Here is a 14,630-nt window from a genome sequence, read left to right as displayed (position 1 = left end):
TTCAAAAGCTACATTGTCTTAGAAAATGTGCTTCTTTGCCAATACATTCAAAGGGGGACACTTTGTTATCGTGTACAAATTAGTATCCTAGAAATCATGTCGTATAATTGAAGAATAGATTGTCACTAATTATATTTAAGGGGAAAATTCTACCTGACATTGTTTTTAGCTTTTATAGATGTGAATTTTTCATAAGTAGCAATATATCTTAGATAGAGTATCTCCTGATGTTCTTCACAAGCTTTTAATGTAGTAAGGAAAACAAAGGAATGAAACAGCAAAATCCTAGAACCTTAAAATAAGGAGCTTTATACTCCTATCAGGATTGTGGAAATAACAACTCTCTTGTGTTTCCCTAACTCTAAAGTGTTATGTGTTTCATTATTCTATGATATGACACATCTGACATGAATTGGATTTTTTTTTCTGTTGAGAAAAAGCCAATAACAACTGTGCACAGTAAAAGCCAAAATCTGACCATAACCTTTATAATGAAAAATGTTTGCAGAAAAACTTTTTTTAATTTAAGAATCAATTTTATTCTTTAGCTTAACTTCATGAAAAGGTTTCACAATGCTGTCTTTCTTGGTGGTGGTTTAATTTTAGGTACTGATTTAGTAATTGTTATCATTTTGCAACTTAAATTTTTGTATGAATACATCAACTATAAAGCATCCTCTCTGTTTAGACTAAAAAAAAAAAAGAAAACAGTAGGACCAACGTGGAGCCTGGAGTTTTAAACTTACAGTCACTTATTTTATTAGCTTGTGACAGTTGACTAGTTTTGGGGGACAGCTGCATTGTACTTGTTGGTATTCCCCTTCAGCAGCCCTTGGTTAGGTATAGTGACTTCCTTTTTGCTAGTGAAGGAGTTCCATAGGGATTTTTCTGTTGTTGAGTTTTAAATAGGATGTATACATGGTTTAAATACAGCTGCTGGTTAGCTTCTATGTACCTGCTTTTAGAGTCTTTTCATTTATCTCAAAACAGTTTTAGAGAGTTGAAGATATTCTGCAAGTCCGTGGGTGAAGGAAATTTTATGACTGCTTAAAAATTCTGAAAAGACTTTCGCTTTATGGAGTAATTTCATCTTTTCTTTTCTTTAAAAATTAAAAAAATATTTATTTATTCAGTCTTATGGGTGAGTGTTTTAGCTGCATGCATGTGTGTGCACTGTGAGCCTGCTTGGTACCTATACCAATTAGAAGAGGTGTTGACTCCCCTGGAACTGGAGTTATGGAGAGTTGTGAACCACTGTGTGCTGGGACTCCCACTGCAAGTGGGGCTGGGAGGAGTAATTGCAACCGAGTAGTTCTTGCTTCTAGGCCTTTCCAGCAGGTAGTTAGGAAACTGTATAAATACTATGTTTAAGGTTAAGAAACCATGAGATTGCCGGGCGGTGGTGGTGCAAGCCTTTAATCCCAGCACTAGGGAGGCAGAGGCAGAGGCAGGCAGATCTCTGTGAGTTTGAGACCAGCCTGGTCTACAAGAGCTAGTTCCAGGACAGGACCCAAAGCTACAGAGAAACCCTATCTGGAAAACCAAAAAAAAAAAAAACATGAGATCCTTCTATTTTCAGTTTAAATTTAAAATTTCTGTATTTTTATAATTTCTGTAATGTTTATATTCAACGTTAGCCAAATTTGGCATTAAAATTTTATGACTTTAAACATTTGCTCAACCACAGCTGGCTACCATATTAGGATGTATACTGACCCCTCAGGTTTGATAATTGTTAAAATGATTTTTGGACTTTAAGAAATGACTGGTTTGATTTGAGGCTCTCGCCATGAGAGGGAGCCCATGTATAACACTGCCTAAATGGCCAGGAACTGGAGGCTGGATGGCTCAGAGACCAAGGATAGGAAAAAAAATGATTCTGAATGATATTCTGCTGTACACGTAGATCGGTGCCTAGCCCAGTCATCATCAGAACAAATTCCTCAGGTAGCTGATGGAAGCAGATGCAGAGACCCACAGCCAAACATTAGGAAGTGAGATCCCAAATTGGAGATCTCCATTAGGTCCCTCCTCTTGGATTGTGGGGAACCCCCCAGAAGAAGGAAGGAAGGATTTTAAGAAGCAGGGGGTTTGAGGGCACCAGGAGAACACGGCCCACAAACATCAACTAAGCTGGGCTTGTAAGGCTCACAGGGCGAGACTGAAGCAGCAGTCATGGAGCCCGCATGGGTCTGCGCTAGGTCCTCTGCGTTGGTGCTGTGTGGTACACCGAAGAGTGAGAGTGGGGAGCTCTGACTCTTTTGCCTGCTCTTGGGACCCTTTTCTTCCTGCCGGGCTGCCTCTCCCAGCCTCGATATGAGGGTTTGTGCCTTGCTTTATTGTAACTTGTTATGCTGTGTTTGGTTAATATCTCTGGGAAGCCTGTGCTTTTTCTGAAGAGAAACTGAGGAAGATTGGATGTGAAACTGGGGGAGAAGGAATATGAGGGGGGACTAAGGGAGGGTAGGGATGGGAAATTTCAGTAGGATGTATTGTGGGAGAGAAGGATAAATTATTTTTATTTTTTTATTTTTTTTGGTTTTTCGAGACAGGGTTTCTCTGTGGTTTTGGAGCCTGTCCTGGAACTAGCTCTTGTAGACCAGGCTGATCTCGAACTCACAGAGATCCGCCTGCCTCTGCCTCCCGAGTGCTGGGATTAAAGGCGTGCGCCACCACCGCCCGGCGAGAAGGATAAATTATAAACACAAAGTGTATTTTTATTGTTTTATTATCTCACTTATATTTAATACATATTAATTACACATATAAATAATATATATTTATTTTAAAATATGTTTTATATATAAATATGTAAGTAAAGCATGTTTATTATGTTTTATTATCCTTAAAGGCATAAATAAGTATTTGACAAAAAGGCACATAGAGAGAAATCTGGCATTGGGAGAAAAGATTCCATATGTGAAATGTCTACATTCTCGGTGTTAAATTAGTAACTGAGCATTGATGTGTATGTGTGCACTACTGCTCACCAAGGTAGTTCAGTCAAGTTTTGGTGTCCAGAAGTTTTCATTATGTAGATATGACTTACCAGCTATCCCAAATCATCTCTTTAGCAAAACTGACGTAGATGTCAAAGTTAACATGATTAGTCAAGTACAGCCTAAGGGGCCCAACATATACAGCAAAGATATTCCCATCATTGTGGGAAATCCCACAGGTTTAGTGGTCACATTCCAGGATTTGAAGCAATGCCAGATCTTTCTCGGGTTAAAGCTAATTCTTCATCAGGAAACATATTTTCCTACTGGTTTTGATTTGTAATCACACTCTCTTTGTGCTAAACCCCTTGGTTCAGGTTCAGCACTTTAATCTACTGTTTACGTAATGGAGAATGTGAGAAAGCCACCAAAACCATGTTCAGATAAAAGAGAAGAGCTATGTAAATGTTAGTTTATCACAACTGTCAGCTAGATGGGATTTGGACTCACTTGGAGTCTGGCATTTCTTTGAGCACGCCTGTTGGTTTAGGTCGCTCAGGTTAATTGAAGTGAGAGGATCTGCCTTCTGTGGGTGGCACAATTTCTGGGTTGCAATCCTGAACTGTATAAAGAGGAGAAAGCAAGATAAACACAAGCATTTATCAGTTTCTACTTCTTGATTATGGATGCAATGTGACCAACTGTCTCCAGGTTCCGCTGTTGTGACTTTCTCACCATGATGGATTATAATCTTAAAAACATGAGCCAAATAAACCCTTTATTCATTAAGTTGCCGTTGTCAGTGTATTTTATCACAGAAACAGGAAAAGTAACTCAATCCACGAATGACTACTTGATGTGAAAGGTGACGACAATACATTGTCTAATGGAAGAATGAGATTAAGATTAAATTGAGCCAGGCATTGCGACACATGCCTTTAATCCCAGCACTTGGAAGGCAAAGTCAGGCAGATTTCTGTGGGTATGAAGCTAGCTTGATCTATATAGTTCCAGGACAGCCAGAGCTACACAATGAGACCCTATCTTGCAAAAACAAAACAAAACAAAAAAATACAAACAATGAAACTGAATTGTAATGAAAGAGATTTTTATTTAAAAAGATTTATTATTATTATAGTTGCCCTTTTAGACACAAACTGAAAATGTTTGACTACTAATGTTGAAAGCCTAGAGTTACTCGAGGATAATTTGTACTTATTATTTCAGAAAGATGTCATCACATGAATTGTGCATATGCACAGAAATTTGAAGGTCTTCAGAAAAACTATGTATTTTCCTGCAGCTCATATTTTAGGCATTCACTGCAAGTCACTGACCTCTATTGCTTTTACATCCTTTTGGAATATATTGATGCTGGGTGGAATATTGACAAAGGCCCAAGTTAAGTAGCTCTAAGTTGACAAACAATATATATTCCAATTAAAATGAGATATAACAATCACTGTCTGTTTCTCTATGGAGCCATTTGATACTGTCTGTTTTCCACTGTCATTTTTGCCTAAAATATTCTTCCCTATTTCTTCCTTCATTTGGCAGTTTCCAATCCATGGGATGCATTTCCCAGTGACTCCAGTCTGTGGTAGGTGTTAATTCAATGTACTCTCATGGTGAGCACCTATCATCTATTTTGCAGCTGATAAAAATTTTATGTTCCATGAGGAGGCTGTTGTATTTGCTTATGCATGTATTTCCTGACTCACATCAACCGTTATGAATATCACTGTTACCCAAAAGACCTTAGTTCAAGTTCCAGATTTTCAATTCATAAGACTCATTATTCCAAATGAGTCATTTGCATTTTTTGACTTTTGGTTCTTCATTTGCATAATGGGAAAATTGTATTAATGAATTAAAGTGTTTTGAAAAAGTAATCACATACTCTATATACAAAATACTTAGCATAGGACCTGTGGAATGCAATCACATACATTATATGAAGTACTTTTCATAGACATGGAAGACATTCTATGCTCAGTAATTGCTAGACAGTATGCACAAAAAATGTGGAGTAAACCTTTCAATCCTCACATGTAACTATTGAATTTGGGCATTTAAATAAAGCAGAACTGTGCTATTATAACGATTTGTTAATCCATAAAAAATACAGTAATTATGGAACAACTATCCAGGGTGGTGGGTAAGATCTGACAATCAGTTCATGTTCAGGCAGTCACATTGGGGAGACTTTATGGGTGTTCTTTCTGACATTACCAAGAGATACAATCCTATAGCAAACTCCTTGATCCTCAGGCTCTTGAAATATCTACTCCCTCTTCTGCGATGTTTCCTGAGCCTTCGGTGCAGGAGCTGACTTGCAGATGTACCTGTTGGGACTGGGCTCCCCAGCTCTGCATTTGGACTGGTTGTGGTTTTCTGCACAACAATGATCAGCACAGCACTGTAGCTAAAAGTACAGCAGTGGCATGCATCCTTGACAGTAGCCAATGGCTCTCTAACTGGATTTAAGACTCACTCAACAGGAGGGAAATCATGTCTGGCACAGGAAACCTAGCCAACTACCTACTGAGGTTGTGGAGAACAAACAGCCACCACTTTAATAATCCAGCACAATTTCTAACTACATTCTAAATATTTCTTCTTATATTCATAGATAGGTATAGTCCTCACCCCCATCAAGGAAAATTCAGATACTTGCACTTTTACCCATGACACTGTAGATGCACTTTGTTGTATTTATCTGTTATTGAGAATTGCTGACTGCTAAGCTGCTCTTACCTGTTGACAATACCTAATACCCAGTTAATTCTTGTTGGTCCATGTTCTACTGTTGATGTAGAAAACAATCAAGAACTGATCCCCACTTTCCTTCCTTCAGGCCCCAGAGACTCCTTCAGCAGCTACTCAAGACTTTCAAAATGCATTTTCAAGCTGGGCATGCTGGTGTACACTTGTAGTCCCAGAACTCAGGGGAAACCATGGTGATTGCATACATTACAGTGCTTCCTGGAAAGACTCTGTTTCAAAGACAAAAGGAAATAGCAGAATGCAGAGTATACACTTTCTTCCTATTGGTGGAAGCTTATTGATCAGACCTTTATCAGTATACCACAAGCAAGGACTTCTCTTACTGTAGAAATGACAGCAGCCGCCACCCCCACCAAACCCTTTCTCATTGATATTCCTTTCCATTGCCACCAACATTGTCCCTTGTTAGTAAGATTCCATGGGAACTGTTTGTGATTGCTGCCTCAGTTTCTGTTTGAGTCACTGTATCTGCCTTTGACCGTTCTTCTTCTTCAGTGCAGCATATCTTACTAAGGTTGCTGATAACTTTAAGTCATTTTTTAAAAAAATGTTATCCCGTTGTAAACCAAAGGTCATCTGTAGTTAAAGTCAATGGACATCTTCTTGACTTGAAATACCCGACCCATCAAAATCACCCAGCAACACTAATCTCCTCCTTCTCTTGTCTTCTTGGCAAACAATGAATTCTACTTCTTCCTATTACCTCATGATTCCTTTCCTATTAATTTTTATTCTCTTTTCTTATTCTATGAACCTCTTTTAAGTTTTCTGTATTACAGCATTGGTATGTAAAATAAGCATACAAATATCACATGTGATAATAATCATCAAGAAATGTATCTTAAGACAAGTCTCAAGTATGCAAATTATTTTTCATGTATTAAGGAAAAAAATCATGGTTTGTATGTAAAATAAATAAAAATGATGGGGAAAAACCAAATTTGCATATGAATGAGATGGAATTGCTTATTTATTTCTACATAAATAATTATAACTTGAATGAATATTTGATATTTCATGGCTTGGAGCAGTTTCAATATTTTTAGAATTGATTGATATTTTGATTTTATAATTGTCAGTCTTGAGTACAATGCTTCACAAAAATATGTAGTACAAAACAGCAGAATTATATTCAGAGCCATTTTAGAAATTATTAGAAATTTTGTCCTGATCCTAAGCCAAAATGCATTAAATTTTTTTGAAACTCAGGTCAAAAAAATAATGTTTAAGGTCAAATATTCCAACACAATCAACCGCAGGTATACGGATTTTACTTAAATGCTGAGGAATGGGAGAAAAATGTTAGCAGTCTTTGTTTTCCCTGATTAACCATTATGTTTCCATAACATAATATGTGTATGATAAGAAGAAACCCTGGAATTCACAATAAAAATTAAAATAAGAGCCAGAGCATTTAAGGCAGTATTTACTGGCCTTGCTGGTTGTGGCAGCAGGTGCAGTGCAGAATGTGTGTTTGTCTGTGTAGAACCAAGGCAATGGTTGAAGTTTCATGACGCGGCACACGTGAGTGTGATCAGATACCTTTAGAATTCATTGTGCGTTTGATTTTTGAATGGATTTTAAGTCTCTATGCATCCAGACAGTTCTTATTGTTCTAAATTTTCATAACCTTCACGTTCAGTCCCATGAATTATGACCCACGGTTTAAGACACAGCACTCTTATGTAATCAACTCCTGACGAATCTCTTGGTTATATGTTGTTAAAAGTTCCAGGATACCCATTTTCTATAGTGACTATAACCTGCCATTTGAAATCTTGAATACGTCTGATATTTTTCTCAAATCTACATTCCAAATGGATGTATCAGTACCTTCCCCCCTCAAATCTACCACCTCGATAATCTTTCCCATCTTAGCAACTGCAGTTGCATTCTTCCAGTTGTCATGGGTGTCTTTAGATTTTTTTAGATTTTTTCCATTTCTTTTCCTTTCTTTTCATTTATTTATTATTGTTTTTCAGAACAAGTCTTGACTTTTATTTTTTAAAAAGGCTCCATTTTTATTTCCCTCTCTGACTCTGTGATTGTGCCTTCAACATTTTCACTACCGTTTTCTGCTCCTTGATAAGGAGAGCCCCTTGACCCTTTCACAGACATACCTAGCACACGTGGTGCCGCTGTAGACGCTGCTGATGAGCTTCATTGTCCTTGACACTCTCGCCAGGACTTTAGGTCTACAGCATGAACGCCTTGAGGTCCGTCTAGGCACATGTCCCGCGCGGATTTTGGTGTTTGCACAACCTTCTTGGTATAAAAGGAAATGATCCTATTGCCAGTGGTTTGAGACAGCCTGGCTTTGTTAGAGGCTGTATTGTAAGGAAGTCTACGATGCAGTATGACAATTGGGAGATCATTCTGAGTGCCTCTGGGCACCAGTCCTGGAAGAACCTGCTTCTTTTATAACCTATATCCAACCACTTAAGAAATCTTACTGGCGTCACCTTGATCATATGACTGCAATTTCCCTCAGAATGAAGCACTATCTAATGTCTTTGCTTGGCTTCCCTTTCAACTTCATACACCTCTATTCAAACATTATTGTCAGTAGAGGGCAGGCTGTGTCTCCCATCCACAACAGCAATTATCTTTCCTGTTTTGTGTCTTTCCTTTAGCTTCCATTTGTATTTAACTCATTTTGTGTTTTACTGAGTCTTTTATATTGTCCCCCCACCACAAAAAACCTAATTCCATGTGAACAAAATAGTTTACTTCTTTTACTATTGTGTACTGTTAAAAAAATTACTGATGGACATGTAGTTGTAACTGAGTAAATGTTTGCTGACTGAGCAAATCAGCATTGCAAAAACATATCTAAAAGATGCTGTAGGACCCTGTGTCTAAGAACAAGTGTCCTTGGTTGTTATTTGAGTGGTTCTGTGAGTAAAATTTCGGTTTTACGAAGCTGCAGCTTAGCGGCAATACTAACAAGCAAGCACCTGCTATATACAGAGAAGGAATGCCTCATTTGCTTCCTTTCTTAAGCTGCACGGACGGGAGAAACAAATGCAGTCTTCTGTCATACAGCTGAGACTAAGCAACTTGCTTGGGATCATCTTACCATCAAATGATTTTGCTGGGTTAAGAATCAGTTCCACATGACTTCAGAGCCTTTTCCTGTTTTAATACGTAGGTCACATTTGACTTTTGCTTGGTGTCTTGGCTAATGAGGCTATTAGTATAAGTTAATAAACCAACCAGAAGAAACCCTGAATGACACACCACTAAGCTTGCTGAGTTCATCATTTCTTTTATTACATACACTTGAGCATAATGCAATTTTAATATCATTTTTATTTGTAGAGAAACCCCAGTAGCCAAAACCCAAGGCAATTTTCACTTTTAATTGAAAATGAAAAATTACATTATATCAAAAGTTGTATGAATATACCATTAGGTCTATAAAAGAAGTATTGCTTTAGCTGTAAGTATAGTATTTAATTGTTAAAAGCTTAACATTTTGATTTGAATATTTCTCTTATAAAAAAAGAAGCAACAACAGCAAAAAAAAAGCACTCCTGTGGCTAATTTAATAAAAGAAAATTCCCATATATGTGTTGCAAGTATCTGCTGTGAGGCAGAACTTGCTTCATTTTGTTTTTATTTTTACTTTTTTGCTTCAGCATTCATTGCATGGATTGCGCTGTAATGGACTGCAGAGGCTCTGACAATGGAAAAGAAACCAGAGAGGTGTGTGGGTGAGGAAATCAGTGGGCCGTTTGCAACTTATTCACTTTGTAACCGTAATAAGGAATATAGATCTCGCCCAATGTTTGGATGTAATTTGGATCAGTTTCCCCCCTTTGACGCATTTTTAGTTACAAGCTAAAATACATTGATGAATCAATGTTACTTCATAAATAGTTTCTAGATTCATTCAGTTTCTAGATAAAAAGCTGACTGCAAACTACTCACACTGGAGTAATGTAATAGCCCAGGCATTGGAAGAATTGATCTCTAAGTCCAGCCTTTACATTTACCTAATATCCCTGATCCTTGATATTGTTCTGTTATTATGGAGCGAAGTATTCATTCTGTTCTCTTATGAGTATATTGAAATTTTGATGAAGACTTAATATATGAGAAATTACTTTATAAATGGAAACTCTATGTAACTGTAAAATAGTGGTTTTGCTTTGTTTGTTATAACTGAAATGGATTACTAAGTACTTTATCCACAAATGGATAGATTTGGATTATAACATTCAGAACTTCTTTGATGTAGGTTTGTTAATGCAGGACTTTGTGGAGTGAGAAGTAAGCCAGGGACTGTACTGAAGTCCAGCACCAGTGATGATTTAGCAATAATTTTTCTTTTATTATTAAAACAATTTATTTTTTCCATGCAAGTATGTAACTTTTTTGTGGGTATAAGCAAAGCAATAATTCACACTTAAATACATATGGATTTTTATATTTATATAAATAGTGACCAACCATTGTCTGGTTTAACTTGAGGTCCACACCAGGATAGGGAGACAATGGATAGCCCAAAGACTTAGGGTAGAACTAAACATGACTGGCCAAAAAAAAAAATCAATGAAATAATTCTTAATGATTTTCTGCTATACTCATAGATAATGCCTTGCTAAGTTGTCATCAGAGAGGCTTCCTCTGTCAGTAGACAGGAGGGATGAAGAGACCCACAGCCAAAGATTATGCAGAGACAGACTAAATTGGAAGTCTCTATTGGGTCCCTCTCTGTGGAGCTCAGGGAACCCCGTGGAAGAGGGGCCCTTGGCATTGACCCAATTTTTAATTGAGTTGTTTTCTTGATAAGAGTGATAAGTAGATTGGCGTCTTCTACATGCAGACATCCAGTTTGACCAGTGCCATCCTTTGAAGACGCCATATTTTTTCCCAGTGTATATTTTTGTCTTCTTTATAAAAACCAAGTGTGTGGATTTATGTCTAGGTCTTTAGTTATATTCCGTTGATTGACATGTCTGTTTTTGTGCCAATACATGCTGTTTGTATTATAATAGTGCTGCATGACAGCTTGAAATTAGGGTTAGTGATACTGCCAGAAGTTCTTTTATTATTTAAGAATGTTTTAGCTATTGTGTGTGCACGTGTGTGTGTGTGTGTGTGTGTGTGTGTGTGTGAGCACACGCGCATGTGTTTCTATGTGAAGCTGAAAACTGTCCTTTCAAGGCCTGAGAAGCATTGTGCTAGAATTTTGATCTCAATGAATCTGTAGATTGCTTTGGGGAGGATGACTACTTTTACTATATTCATCCTGTGAATCCATGAGCATGGGGGATCTTTCCATCTTCTGATCTCCTCTTCAGTATCTTGCTTCAGTCTCTGAAGTTTTTATCATCTGACTCTCACTTGCTTTGCTAGAGTTACCCCTAGGTAGTTTATGTTATTTGAGGCTGTTATGAAAGGTGTTATTCCCCTGACTTCTTTCTCAGTCCATTTGCCAGAAGGGTTACTGATTTTTTTGTGAGTTAATTTTGTATCCAGTTACATTGTTGAAAGTGTTTATCAGCTGTAGGAGTTTTCTGGAGGAATTTTTCAGGTCACTTATGTATACTATCATATCATGTACAAAAAGATACTTTGATTTCTTCTTGTCCTATTTATATCCCCATGATCTCCTTCAGTTGTCTTTTTGCTCGATGTAAGATTTCACATACTATATTGAAAGGTTTGGCGGGAGTGAACAACTTTGTCTTGCTACTGATTTAAGTGGAAATGCTATGAGTTTCTCTCTAAATTGATGTTGGCTATGGACTTGCTATAGGCTGACTTTATTATGTTGTGGCATATCCTTTGTATCTCTAGTTATCCAGGACTTTTATCATGAAGTGGTTTTGGAGTTCGCCAAAGGTCTTTTCTACATCTAATGAGATGTTCACATGGTTTTTGCCTTTCTGTTTGTTTATTTGGTGGATTACATTTATTGATTTATGTATGTTGAACCATCCCTGCATCGCTGGGATAAAGCCTACTTGATCATGGTGAATGACCTTGATATGTTCTTGGATTCGGTCTTTGAGTGTTATCAGCGACCTTGAGTACCAGCCTCAGCACCCCAACAGGGTCCAGCTAAGATTCTCTATGGCAGGCGAAAACTGACTGGGGAAAAGGATCTGAAGGACAGGACAAACTGACTGACTCATATTTCTCCTGGCTGTTTCTTTATTCCTTGGGGGGAGAAAGGGAAGAAGGGGTGAAAATGGGCTGTTCTCCACAAAGCTTTCATTTTATATAGGCATACAGACAAGCTAGCAATTCCACAGGCAGTAACAATAGTATCAAGCATGCATTCACAGAGTCACAAAAGCCGGTGGATCTGACAGGTAGGTAGGTGCCTTACCATCTCAGAGGGGGCGTGTGAAGCTCCTTGGTGGTTAGGAACACAGCATTGGTAGCTATAATAAGGGTTTGGGAGGGAGGCAAGTTGCCTGTAGTTGGTTGAGTTAAAAGGAATCTCTTTTGGGGACTTTGCTTTTGGCTCCAGCAGGGTGCCTGACAGTACCCAAGCAAGAATTGATTTCTCTGAGACTGATTTAAGAACCCAAGCCTTTTTCCTGTATCTCTAGGGGTAAAGGTAAAAACAGTTTCCTGGGCTATGATCTTATGTTAACTGAAACCAAGGTGAAGGGTAAATACAGACTATTAATAACTTGTTAGGTTAGAGCAAAGGGCCAGTAGATTACACTTCCTGAGTCTGTTGCTAGAGCAGACATATGGGCTCCTTCCTTTTTGATAAATCATGTCAGTAATGATAGTTGTGTGGGACTAGTTTTTTTCCCTTTTTTTGCCAGGCATTTTTCATTTCTTGCAGTGTCTCACACATGACAAGGTTTTATTTTTTGTTATTGATACATAGTAAAATTGTAGATACCTACCATATTTCTTTGTCTGTTAATAAATTGATGCACTCTTAGGTTGTTTCCAGCCAGTATAACAGTTTCTTCAATATTCTAATTTTATTGGTTGTTGACAGAGGTTTCTGTCCTGCCTGCTTCCACAGCCGTTCAGTCTCCAAAAAACAGAGGTCTACATTAATTATAAAGTGGTTGGCCTATTAGCTCAGGCTTCTTATTAACTAACTCTTACATCTTAAACTATATATTTTTCTTTGCTGCCTTCCCACGGGGGACTAGTTTTATGTAGATTTTGGCTATGAGAACAAAGGTTTGACTGAGTGAATGCTTTCACACCAATGCTTCACCACGTTAGGGGCAGTGTCCCGTTGCCCTACAGGAAAAGTCAGGTTGCCACTGCTGGGATACTACAGAAAGAAGGGAGAAGTCTTGTGATTCTACAAGGTTTCTACCCAATTGACAGTGACTTATCCAAAAGACAGATGTTCCTGCAGCTCTGCAAAAACGGGTTCTTCACAGCATTATACTTTTGTGAATTTTTCTAGTGGTCTTTCAGCTGTACGTTTACTCTAGTCTTGTGGGCTCACCATAGATTGTTTCATTGAGAATTTTTCCATCTATGTTCATAAGGGGATATATATGGTCTATAATTCTCTTTCTTTTTTGGGTCTTTACGTGGTTTGAGGATCAGGATGCTTGTGGCTTTGTAAGAAGTATTGGGCAATGTTCTTTCTGTTTTATTTTGTGGAATAACTTGAGAAATATTGGCATTAATTCTTTTTTGAATGTCTGGTAGAATTCTGATGTTCCTCAGCTCTTTTTGACTTTTGATTATTGCTTCTATTTCATTATGGGCTTTAAACCTGTTTAAATTGCTTATCTGCTCTTGATTTAACCTTGGCAAGTGAAATTTGTTGAGAAAAGTATCCATTTCTTTTGAATATCTCAATTTGGTAGAAGGCAGGTTTTTAAAGTATGTCCTTATGAATTTTTAGATTTCCTCAGTATCTGCTGTGATGCCCTTTTCTTCTCTAATTTTGTTATTTCGGATTTTCTCTTTTTGTATTTTAGTTAATTTGGCTAAGGGTTTATTAATATCATTGATTTTCTCAAAACCAATTCTTTGTTTCATTGTATTTTTTTCTATTTTATTGATTTCAGTCCAGAGTTTATTTCTTATCATATACTCCTCTGGGGTCTGATTTATTCTTTTTGTTCTAGAGCTGTCAGAGGTGCTGTTAAGTTGCTAGTATAAGAGCACTAGTTCTTTTTTTAATGTAGGCACTTAGTGCTATGAACTTTCCTCCTAGATACACCTATATTTTGTCCCATACGTTTTTAGAAAGTCTTTACTTTCTGTTTTAATTTCTGTCTTGACCCAATTTTCGTTTAGTAGAGAGTTTTCAGTTTATACACTTTCTTTCATTGTTGATTTAATCTGTGGTAGCAGATAGGTTACAGAGTGTTATCTCAATTTTCTTGTACCTGTTGATACTTGCTTTGTGCCTGAGCAGTAGTCAGTTTTGGAGAGAGTTCCATGAAGATCTGAGAAGAAGGTATGTTTTTCTGTGTCTGGGTAAAATGGTAAACATGATTTATGCTGTAGTGGTGTTTCTTTTATGAACTTGGGTGCCCTTGTGTATAGATGTTAAGAATTGTAATGTCCTCTTGGTGGATTTTATTTTCTTCTGATGAGTATGCAATGTCCTTCCCTATCTCCCCTGATTACTTTTGGTTTGAAGTCTATTTTTTTTTCTGCTATTAAAAAGGCTATACCAGCTTACTTCTTAAGGCTATTTTCTTGGAATATCTTTTTCTATCCTTTTACCCTGAAGTGCTGTCTATCCTTGATGTTAAGATGTGTTTCTTGGAAGGGGCAGAAGAATAGATCCCAATTTTCGAATTCATTCTTTTAGTTTGTATCTTTTTCTGGGAGGGGGAGGATTGAGACCATTGATGTTGAGAGATATTACTGAGCAGTGTTTCTTGATCCTATTTATTTTGTTGTTGTAGTGTGGATTTTTACCACTGTTCTGACTTGTCTGAT

General features: G+C 37.4%; 1 pseudogene; it reads right to left on the bottom strand.

The window, feature by feature from the left end:
* Positions 1-7,747: 7,747 nt before the first annotated feature.
* LOC113457670 overlaps positions 7,748-14,630 on the bottom strand; it is a 40,088-nt pseudogene continuing 33,205 nt past the window's right edge.

Source organism: Microtus ochrogaster, linkage group LG4 (genome assembly GCF_000317375.1).
Source record: "Microtus ochrogaster isolate Prairie Vole_2 linkage group LG4, MicOch1.0, whole genome shotgun sequence".
Taxonomy (NCBI): Eukaryota; Metazoa; Chordata; class Mammalia; order Rodentia; family Cricetidae; genus Microtus; species Microtus ochrogaster.
The sequence above is the reverse complement of the archived record's forward strand: the minus strand, read 5'-3'. Positions and strand labels throughout refer to the sequence as shown.